The sequence below is a fragment of the Triticum urartu genome, chromosome 3 (genome assembly GCF_003073215.2).
Source record: "Triticum urartu cultivar G1812 chromosome 3, Tu2.1, whole genome shotgun sequence".
NCBI lineage: Eukaryota > Viridiplantae > Streptophyta > Magnoliopsida > Poales > Poaceae > Triticum > Triticum urartu.
Window position 1 is genome coordinate 53,506,851 of NC_053024.1, and position 9,412 is coordinate 53,516,262.

The window sequence follows — 9,412 nt, forward strand, 5'->3', positions numbered from 1 at the left end:
TCCGAGCTGCTCAAGATGTTCTAGCCAGAGCCACGAATCAGTATGTAAAGGATGTACGGGTAAGTAAATCTGACGATTTATATGTATCAGTTGCCCCTGAGACTTGAAACCGTTAGCAGAACTGATTTAAGGATCATCTTTATTGTGCAGGTTCTTACAGAGAAGAATACTAGGCTGTCACAGGAGCTAGAGGAATGCAAGACCCAACTGCAAGCCGCTGTTGCCGCATTGCAGGAACCGAAAAAGTCACCTGTTGGTAACATTTACTTTAAAGAATGATGGTTACCATATAATGTGCGGCGTGGCTGCAGATCTAACAATAGATGTTGCAGATGAATCCGGAGAAAATCTGGAGGACCAGCATGTTATGCGACAGCTAGAGGCTGGCAAACGCGTGCTGACTGAGGTTAGGCGGGAGAAAAACAATCTCCAAGACGCCAATATCAAGCTGAGCGTGGAACTAAAAGACGTTCGAGCGCAGCTTGCAGACTCCGTGAAGGAGAATAAGCGGCTTCGGCGCGGCATTTTCAGTAAGTGCTTGAACGAATCCTTTTAAAGGAGTTCGGCGAAGAAGCCGACTAACAGCGTTATGTCTGTAGGTATGCTGACGGGTCGCCCCGTGGAGGAAATGCCCGGGTCTGCGGGTGATCTTCTATCCGAGCTCTCACATCTGCACGAACAAGTTCGGCAGGTGATGCAAGGTGTTAGCCAGGCCTGGTGGCCGTCCATCTCCCTGCCAGAGGGCGTTGCAGAGCTTGCGGAGAAGCTCAAGGGAGCACGGCGGCGCTTCCGATTATGGAAGATATCGGCCTCCCGACAGGGTGCCAGAGAAGGCTGGGCCATGGTGAAGACGCGGTATACCAAGGCAGACCCAAATCACATGGCCGGGGTCGGACCTATGGGGCCCGACGGAAAAGAGATCCCCGTTAGCTTAGTTTATGGGCAAGTAGAATTAGCCGCAAAGTATTCCCAACAGGATTGTAAGCCAGACCGCCTGTTGGATGGTATAGAAGAGGAATTTAGTCAGTCTGCATGACTATGTAATGAAAGTGACATGTATAATGCCTTCTAGCCGGATTGTAGAACATTTGTCTTGGCGGACCTTTTCGCTTCAACCTCGGGACCCGATAGTCCGGAGTGTATCCGAATACCCGCTCAGTTATATAAGAACCGAGGTATGTGTGGAGACTAGGCGTAGGGGTCATTAGTGCTTGAACAGACAAGTGCCCAACTAGTTATGTTATATTACATGGGTAGTAAGAAACATCTTCCAGGGAGAATAGTTCCGTTAAGGGTTCCTTTCCCTGGGTAAGCATGCCCTAAAGTGCATGTCCGGACTGCGATAGGAAACACAGGAAAAACATCTGAGGGCAGATATGGACAATAAATAAAAATCATCTTTTGTTCACCGACCGAATATTTCCTTAAGAACGCTAGCTTTCGGCTTCACCCAGTCTGAGGTACATGTCGTGGTTCTATGTCTGACAGCAATGTAGGGGGGTAGGTATGGAGAGGCAAGATCTTAGCTATGGAGTAGTTGTAAGCACACGAGGTTTACGAGTTCAGGCCCTTCTCGGAGGAAGTAATAGCCCTACGTCTCGGAGCCCGGAGGCGGTCGACTGGATTATGTGTGTATGAATTACAGGGGTGCGAACCCTTTACACTGAGGATGGGGGTGGCTTATATAGAGTTCGCCAGACCCCTCCGGCCCTCAGTTATGCAGGGTTTCAAATACATTAAGGTCGGGCGTTACTGGTAACGCTCCTAATAAAGTGCTATGATGACCATAAAAGCTACTTAATGACCGACCATTAGCGTGCCGAGTGACTTTAGGTCTCCTTGCCGTCGAGTGGTTGGATCTTGGTCGAGTGATTGCTTCTTGGTCGAGTGTCTTCGAGTCTGTCGAGTGGAACACCTCCAAGTCGATTGAAAGGTGATTTCTTCTAGAGATGTCCTTGGGTAGGGCAGTTAGGATAGGTCCATGACCCTCCCCTAGGTACATAGCTTCATCATTAGCCCCCGAATGGATCGAGGTTTGAGTGGGGAAGGAGTTGAGAACTTCTCCGACTCATTTTTCATGCCATGAGCATATCTTGTTTCGGATCAATGAACCTGAGTGATGACAACAACTTCCTTTTCAGTCGCCTTGATCCATTCTTAGTTTTTTGTCGAGTGAGTTTCTTTACTTGAAAAGCTCCGAGTGACGGTGTGGAGGAGATCTTCCGTCTGACAAGTTGTTCTGCTGCCCGCAGATTTCGCGGGATTCGAATTTTGGGAAGCGCGCGGGACGGGGGAGGCCGCAGTAATCGGATGGGATAGGGCGGTGCCGCCTCGATCTCCGTGCCACCTTTTTCGCCACGTATCACACGCGCGATTGTTACAGGATTTGACAGGATCGTCCAAGCCTACCAGTCAGCCACTCGGAAGTGACCTCATATAAGGCGTTGGACCGGGGTTTCTTGAACAGTGCGTTCTCATTTCCTCTTCTCCTCTTCAGGCTTCTTTGTCGCGCTCGCTCTCGCCCCAGCGATGCCGCTCCGTACGCGTCTCGCTGGCGACGATGGGGAAGGAGAATACGGCGGCTCTGGAGCGGGCGAAGAAGGCGACGACAAAGGCGAAGGGGAAGGCGACCAGTCGGGGTGGATCTTCCTCACGAACCGGCCTGCCGAAGGGCTGGATCCAGGGCGACTGGATCCGCTCGGCGATCTGCCAAGAAGACCTCGACGACCTAGCCGACGGAGGACTGATCCCCCATGGATCGGCGTGGCTTCCGGGGAAGGAATCCGAGCCGCAACCTCGGGAGGGTGAGCGCGTTCTCCTTGCCACCCACGTCGACCATGGATTTTCCTTGCCTCCTCACCCTTTCTTTCAGGGATTTCTGAATTTCTTTGGGGCACAACTCCACCACTTCACTCCCAACACAATCGTGTATCTCGCTGCTTTCGTGTCTTTGTGCAAGAATTTCTTGGATTGTCGGCCTCACTGGGGTCTTTTCAAGCACATTTTCAGCTGTCGTTCTCAGACGGTGAAAAAGGCCAACCCGAGTGACGAGAGAACACAAGTGATTCAGATGTGTGGGGGTCTTGGTGTTCAGATGAGAGGGAAAAGTTCCTTTCCGGCCATGATTCTTCCCGACTCGGTCCGCGGATGGCAGTCGACTTGGTTTTACTGCAAAGACCAGCCGACGCCAGGGCAGTCGACTGGCCTTCCTCCTTTTACCATGGACCGAGTGAGGAAACCCTCCTCTTTGAAGGTGCTCCCGGAGGAGAAGGTGCAAGTTAGGGTGCTGGTCGAACGAGTGGTCCAGCTTATCCGTGACGGGGTCACTTGTATGGATCTCTTGGAGGTTTTCCTTCGGCGGCGCATCCAGCCTCTTCAAGTTCGAGACCATCCGATGTGGATGTATTCGGGTCTTGACGACACCACTCGGATTCACCCGGAGGAGGTTGATGACAACACACTGGAGGGGTGGCTGTCGGGCATCACCGGAAACAAGGACAACCCCAGGGGAGCCAGGAGAGTTCCTCCATTCGACCAGTCCCACGAACCAGAAAAGGTCCGATTCTAAGCTTTCGGTTACAATCTGAATTCACTCGCGCAGCTGTCTATACTGCGTCGACTGACTTTATTCTTCCTGCTTTCTTTCAGGCCCTTATCGAAATGTACTCAGTGCCCAACGGAGAGCAAGAGCAAGATCTGGAAGGATAGGCGAGCGGCGGCGACAGTGGCGAATGGCATTCTGACGGAGAAGAGGACGAAGAAAGCGACGACTCAAGTGACGAAGAAGAAGTCGAGTCGCCTCCTCGCAGGGAGAGGCGATCCAAGCTTGACCAAGAACGACCGAGCGCCCGTGAAAAGGCGATTGCTCAGACTGGTCAGTCTTCAAAGCGTCCTCGGACATCTTCACCAACCCCAACTGAAAAAGTGTCAAAGCATCTCAAAGTTGCAGAGCAGAAGCCTCGGAAGGCGTTGCCGAAGATTAAGATTGACATCCCCGTCGCTTCTGCGTGAGTGTCTCCCTTTGTATTCACTCGACGCTCCATGCTGTTTATTTTTTCTTGATTTAACCAAACAAACTTTGGAACTGGCAGCGCTGCTACTTCCAGGACCTCAGCTTACAGAGATGAGGATGAGGTAATGGAGGATGCAGTCACTTCCAATCTGGGTATGATTTCTGTCATTCTGTCTTTATTTGGTCGACTCAAATGCAATGTGTACCATTGGGTGATGTGATTTTGGCGATTGATCTTTGAACAGCTCCTAACATTATTGACCTCCCCGATGATGATGATGAAGAGCCTGAGAGACCTTTGACGAGGAAAAATAGGAAAGCTCCTACAAGCAAGGTGCCACAGTCGACGCCGATGGCGGAACCAGTCGTTCAGGACGCTGGTGATGCCAATCGGGCTTCTGTTACCTTCGTCGTACCATTGTCGAGTGCCCTGCCTTCTTCGTCGACTGCTCAAGCTCCTGCCGACCCATCTTCAGTTTTTGCGATCCATCATGTCCCAGAGGACGAAGTGAATGCTGCCAAGGAAGCCATACGCCAGGCGGGCATTATGATGGAGAAGGTGAAGATGGTGCGGGACGCCAGTCAGGCCGCCTATGACGCCAGCTCGGCTCTCCAAAGCAATGTTCAGGTTAGCTGGTCACCGCTTGTTCTGTTAGGATATGCTATCTGGAGACTCTCTTTCCGAAAATCTTTGCATCTGTACACCCACTGGGTGCGTCGATTGAATTTTTGGACTAGTGGGGGCACGCTGAGTGCACCCACTGGGTGTAGTCCCCGAGACTACGGTGGACTGCTGACGGTCGACTGTAGTCTTTGTATTTTGATTCTTTCGCTCGACCTAGTCTGGCTGTGTCGAGTGTAAACCAAATCGGTGGGGGCACGCAAAGTGCACCCACTGGGTGTAGTCCCCGAGACTATGGTGGACTACAGGCAGTCGACCGTAGTCTTAGTATTGATTGTCTTTGTCGTTTTTCGCTGTAAAATAACTTCCCCTCCCTGTTTGCAGAAATCTTGCGATCTTGGAGCTCGCTTTGCTGACTTGGAGAAATAGCAGATCCAGCTAAACCTTGACTTGGAATTGGCCAAGACAGAGCTGCAAAAGGACAAGGACGACGCCAATGGTAAGACGAGCTTGTTGACTGGTTTGTCTTAGGCTTGAGTACCCTTCTGCTCTTTTTGAATCAAGCACCATTTCTTTGCAGAAAAACTGAATGAAGCTCTGGCGAAGAAGGATCAGGATTTGGCTGCTGCTCAAAAGAAAGCTGACGACAGAACCGCTCTGGCTGAACAGAAACTGGCTTTAGTCGGCCAATTGGAAGAAGAGAACGCCAAGATGAAATCTGCCCTGAACGAAGCCAGCAAGGAGTGCACGCGCTTGAAGAAAAACAATGTCAACCTGTACGAGAAGATGGAAGGCATCGCTCGCAGGAGGGACGATCTGGAGAGTTATCTGAGGAGCCTTGCCAAGAAGTTGTTCATCAAGCTTGAAGGTATACATTTTATTCCGACTGATGTTTTTTTTTGTCGACTCAGCATACGAAATTGACTTATCCTTGGATCGTGAATGCAGAGTTTTGCCAGAACTTCAAGGAGGAGACTGGGAGGATTGAGCCAGGTTTGGACCCCATCAACTCTCCCGTGAAAGATGAAACTACCATGAATCTACTTCAACTGGAATCCCACATCGACGGTGTTGTGGACTACTTGGCTCGACTGAAGGTCGCCACGTCACGGATCGACACGGCAGTTTGGCCAGGGGCCACGCTCCAGAATGATCTCGAGTCTCTGATGACTCGACTTAACGAGATCCCTGGTCGAGTGCAGGAGTGGAAGAAATCTTCTGCCCGGTGTGGTGCTGATGTGGCTCTGTCTTTGGTTCGTGTCCACTTCAAGGAGGTGCGACAAGATAAGCTGGCAGAAATCAAGGTCGCCAACACCCAGAGGCATGACTTCCGATCTTTTACGGAGACTTTTATTGCTGCATCCACTCGGATCGCCGACGGCGTCGACCTGGACGAGTTCGTCGAGCCTGCCAGTCCTCCTCCTGCGGAGTGAACAAACTTTTATGCCCCACCTTAAATTTGCCTCGGAATGCCGAGTGGTTCACTACAACAAAATTGACATACTGTGACGAAAATCCTTGTGACGATGGTGGACAACGTCACCTAAATGCCTAATGTGTGATGTTCTCATAGGTGGCGTCACCAATTACCGCAAATCGGTGACGTTAGACGTCACTGGGATGCCTCGGCCTTTCAGCACACCTGGTTGCCAATTTCTGTGACGATTTGGTATTTTGTATGACGAACTAGCTGGAGTCACCGAATACTACAAATATGTGATGATCATTTTTGTCATGTAGTGTCTAGCAGTGGGACCCACCATAGCTAGTTCACGGGTTATCAAGAGGTAGGAGCCATGCGTCGGTTTTGGCAGTGGGATCCGCCACCATTTTTTGAAAGCCTGTTTAGCGTTGTAATTATTTTATTTTATCTAATATAAGTAGGTAGTTGCCATGGAAATACTTATGAATATTATATTCTTAAAAAGGGAAAACCTTGTTTTGTTCTTTTTTAGATGGTTATCTTGTTCTTTCTAATATAAATAGGTAGTGGCTCGACAAAAAATTTAATCAGGCATTAAAAATATAAATTTTAAAACAATTGTTTTTGTGTGGCAGTGTATATGCTGAAAACTTCAATTGGGCGCTCGTGAGCTAATTTTGTTTCGTTCTATCTCAAAAGTTAAAATGGAAATAGGAGAGTCGATGGCATCTTACTTTTTTTTATTCTTATCTATAAACAGACTGGGCAAAAAACTTGAGGCGCTCGTGAGGTCATATTGTTTCGTTCTATCAATAAAAACTAAAAATAAGACAGGAGAGTCGATCTGTCGATGCCAAAAGGATTATTACAGGAGTCAGAACCGGCATTAGGAAAGAGTACGGACGCTATGCAAATCGTGCTATCATATCCTTGGACTATATGTTGCCATTAGGAAAGACTTTGGACGCTATACAAATCATGATATCATATTCTTGGACTACACGCCTGGGCGTGTGTGACTATATCTGTAGTTTTTTTTTTGAGGGAGACTATATCTATAGGTTAGTTATTTCTTCCCGGGGCATATGTGACTCGATCTGATCGTCTTCTCGGTTCTAGCTGGAGGCGTTTCACGGCAGGGAGAAGCAGGACGGCGATAGCCGAAGCACGGCACAGATTGCTTCCGGCTAGCTGTTGCCAATTGAAGTAAGTGCATCCACTCCCCTGTACCACCTCACACGTGCACGGTCCATCCGGCCACCATATCGACATATCGTACGAGGCGTTACAGCGTATCGCACCAGCTACCACACCGCTCCTCCGCCTCTCCCTCTTACCTCCATTCTTCCACCACAGGCATCGCATTTGCTCGTCGACGATGGGGACAACGTCGCTCATCCTCAACCTGTTCCCAACTGGCCACCGTCCCGTCACCAACTGTGCTCAGAATTTGCAGTATCTATCCATCACCTGACGAAGGCGCAGAGTTTAGACTTGCCAGTGCTCCCAGCTTGGCCCCAACTCCCAAAGCATCGATTGAGCCAACCCCTGCAAGGTAAATTGTGTGAACAACTGAACTGTTACTTCTACTGTTGTATTGTGTGTACGAATGTTACTATGATGTAGCATAGATAGATGCATGGTTTTGCAATGACAGTGAGAATATATATGTTTTTGTATAAGACATCCACAAGTCAGTGGCCTTTTGAAACCAATCATATATGCTTTACTTAGGAAAGACAATGTTTAGGAGGTTGCCTGAGTATATGTTCTCATCAATCTTGAAGGGGTTAAATTTGTGCCCGTTTTGTTATTTCAGTTTAGTAGTGGGTTCACTAGTTGTGTTAGTAGTAGATTTTGCTTCAATGCGGTGTAAGCATAATTTTGCTAACGGTAAACTATTTTGTTGTAGTGCACTGTGATGTGGACCCTTGCTCTGAGCCATTGAAAAATAAAATTGGGTTTGATGGGCACCAAAGATTTCTGCCTACCAAGCATGGAGAAAGGTCGGTCTTTTTGTTTTGTGGTGATTGGTTTGATCTCCATGGCAAGGCGACCGGCATGAAAGATGATGGTTACTTCAAAAATCTTAATGTTAAGGTGCTTCAATACAAGAAGGATACTTTCATCTTGGCTTCTCAAGCAGAACAAGTGTTTTTACATGGAGGACACAAAATATGGAAATGACTGGAATGTGGTGCAGACTTTCAGTCATAGACATTTGTACGATGTTCCTGAACTAGAGACAGGCGAGCTCAATGCTACAGATGCATACCAGGAAGAAATGCCCTCGGCAACTTGCACTATGAAGGATATTGATCAATTGTTCGACACTATAGCCGTGATGATGAAGAAGGCACGCCTGTTCATGCTAGTATTGTTCACGATCTTCTCAAAGATGACAACAATTATGATGAAGATAGTGGTACTGACGATGATGGACAGGAAGATGGTGCATTGAGCGAGAATGAGCATTCAAGTGATGATGAGTAGATTGTGTAATGCCTAGTTGTATTTTACCAGAGTTTAGCTCCTTTATGTTTTTTATATGTTCATGTTCACATAATACAGTAGAGACCATGGTTCAGATTTGAGACATACATGGGTGATTTGGTCAGTACTTACAGGTAATTGGACTCGTAGATAGTTTTACTTGACATCTAACTGATACGTGTGTGCAAAAGTGCAGTACTGAACATGGCGATTGATCAAGCACTCACCCTGCTGCCCTCTTTGCACGCGCCTGCTGAAGAACCACCGAGACCCGTTCCTTCTCCTCTAGCGCGACCACTCCCGACTTCTCCCCTGCACCGCGTGCATCCTCAAGCACCGCCTGGGCCCCCGCAGAACGGCTGGAGGAAGAAGCCGCGCCGTGGGAGCAGCGGGGGAAGGGACCGCCACTGTGCTTCGGACAGCACGCTGTTGCGGAACCGCCGCCGACGAAGCAGGCGCCCCTGCAGCTCGAGCAGCAAGCAGAGGGGCGAGGGCGCTCGGCCGGAACGGTGCTCTTTGGGAGCCACCGGCGGCGAGGTGCGGCAGCGGGTCGTCTTGGCCTTCACGCGGGGTGCGGCGTGATTTGGGGAATTTTTGTGGATAATGACATGGAGGAGACGAGGAGCAGCTGAGTGTGAGCGTTTTTTAAGCATACACCATAGTAGTAGACAAACATAATTTTTCTGAATGTTCATGGGAAATACAATGAATGTTCATTGAATTAAAAAAATTCTGCAAAATTCAAATGTTCTTCATCGAAAATACAAAATAGAAATGTTTAATCAAAATTTAAAAATGTAAATTTTTTACAAATTATGAACATTTTTCTGAATTCGCGAACATTTTTATGGATCAATGATCG

The 9,412-nt window shown here is 48.6% G+C and overlaps 1 long non-coding RNA gene across 1 annotated transcript; it reads right to left on the bottom strand.

Annotated features, from left to right (window-relative positions):
• Positions 1–6,902: 6,902 nt before the first annotated feature.
• LOC125547921 lies at positions 6,903–9,163 on the bottom strand. Its single transcript, XR_007300838.1, has 2 exons — positions 8,778–9,163; positions 6,903–7,605 (listed from the first exon to the last, which is right to left on the bottom strand). It is a non-coding gene; the product is annotated as an uncharacterized LOC125547921 (long non-coding RNA).
• Between the last annotated feature and the right edge of the window lie 249 nt (positions 9,164–9,412).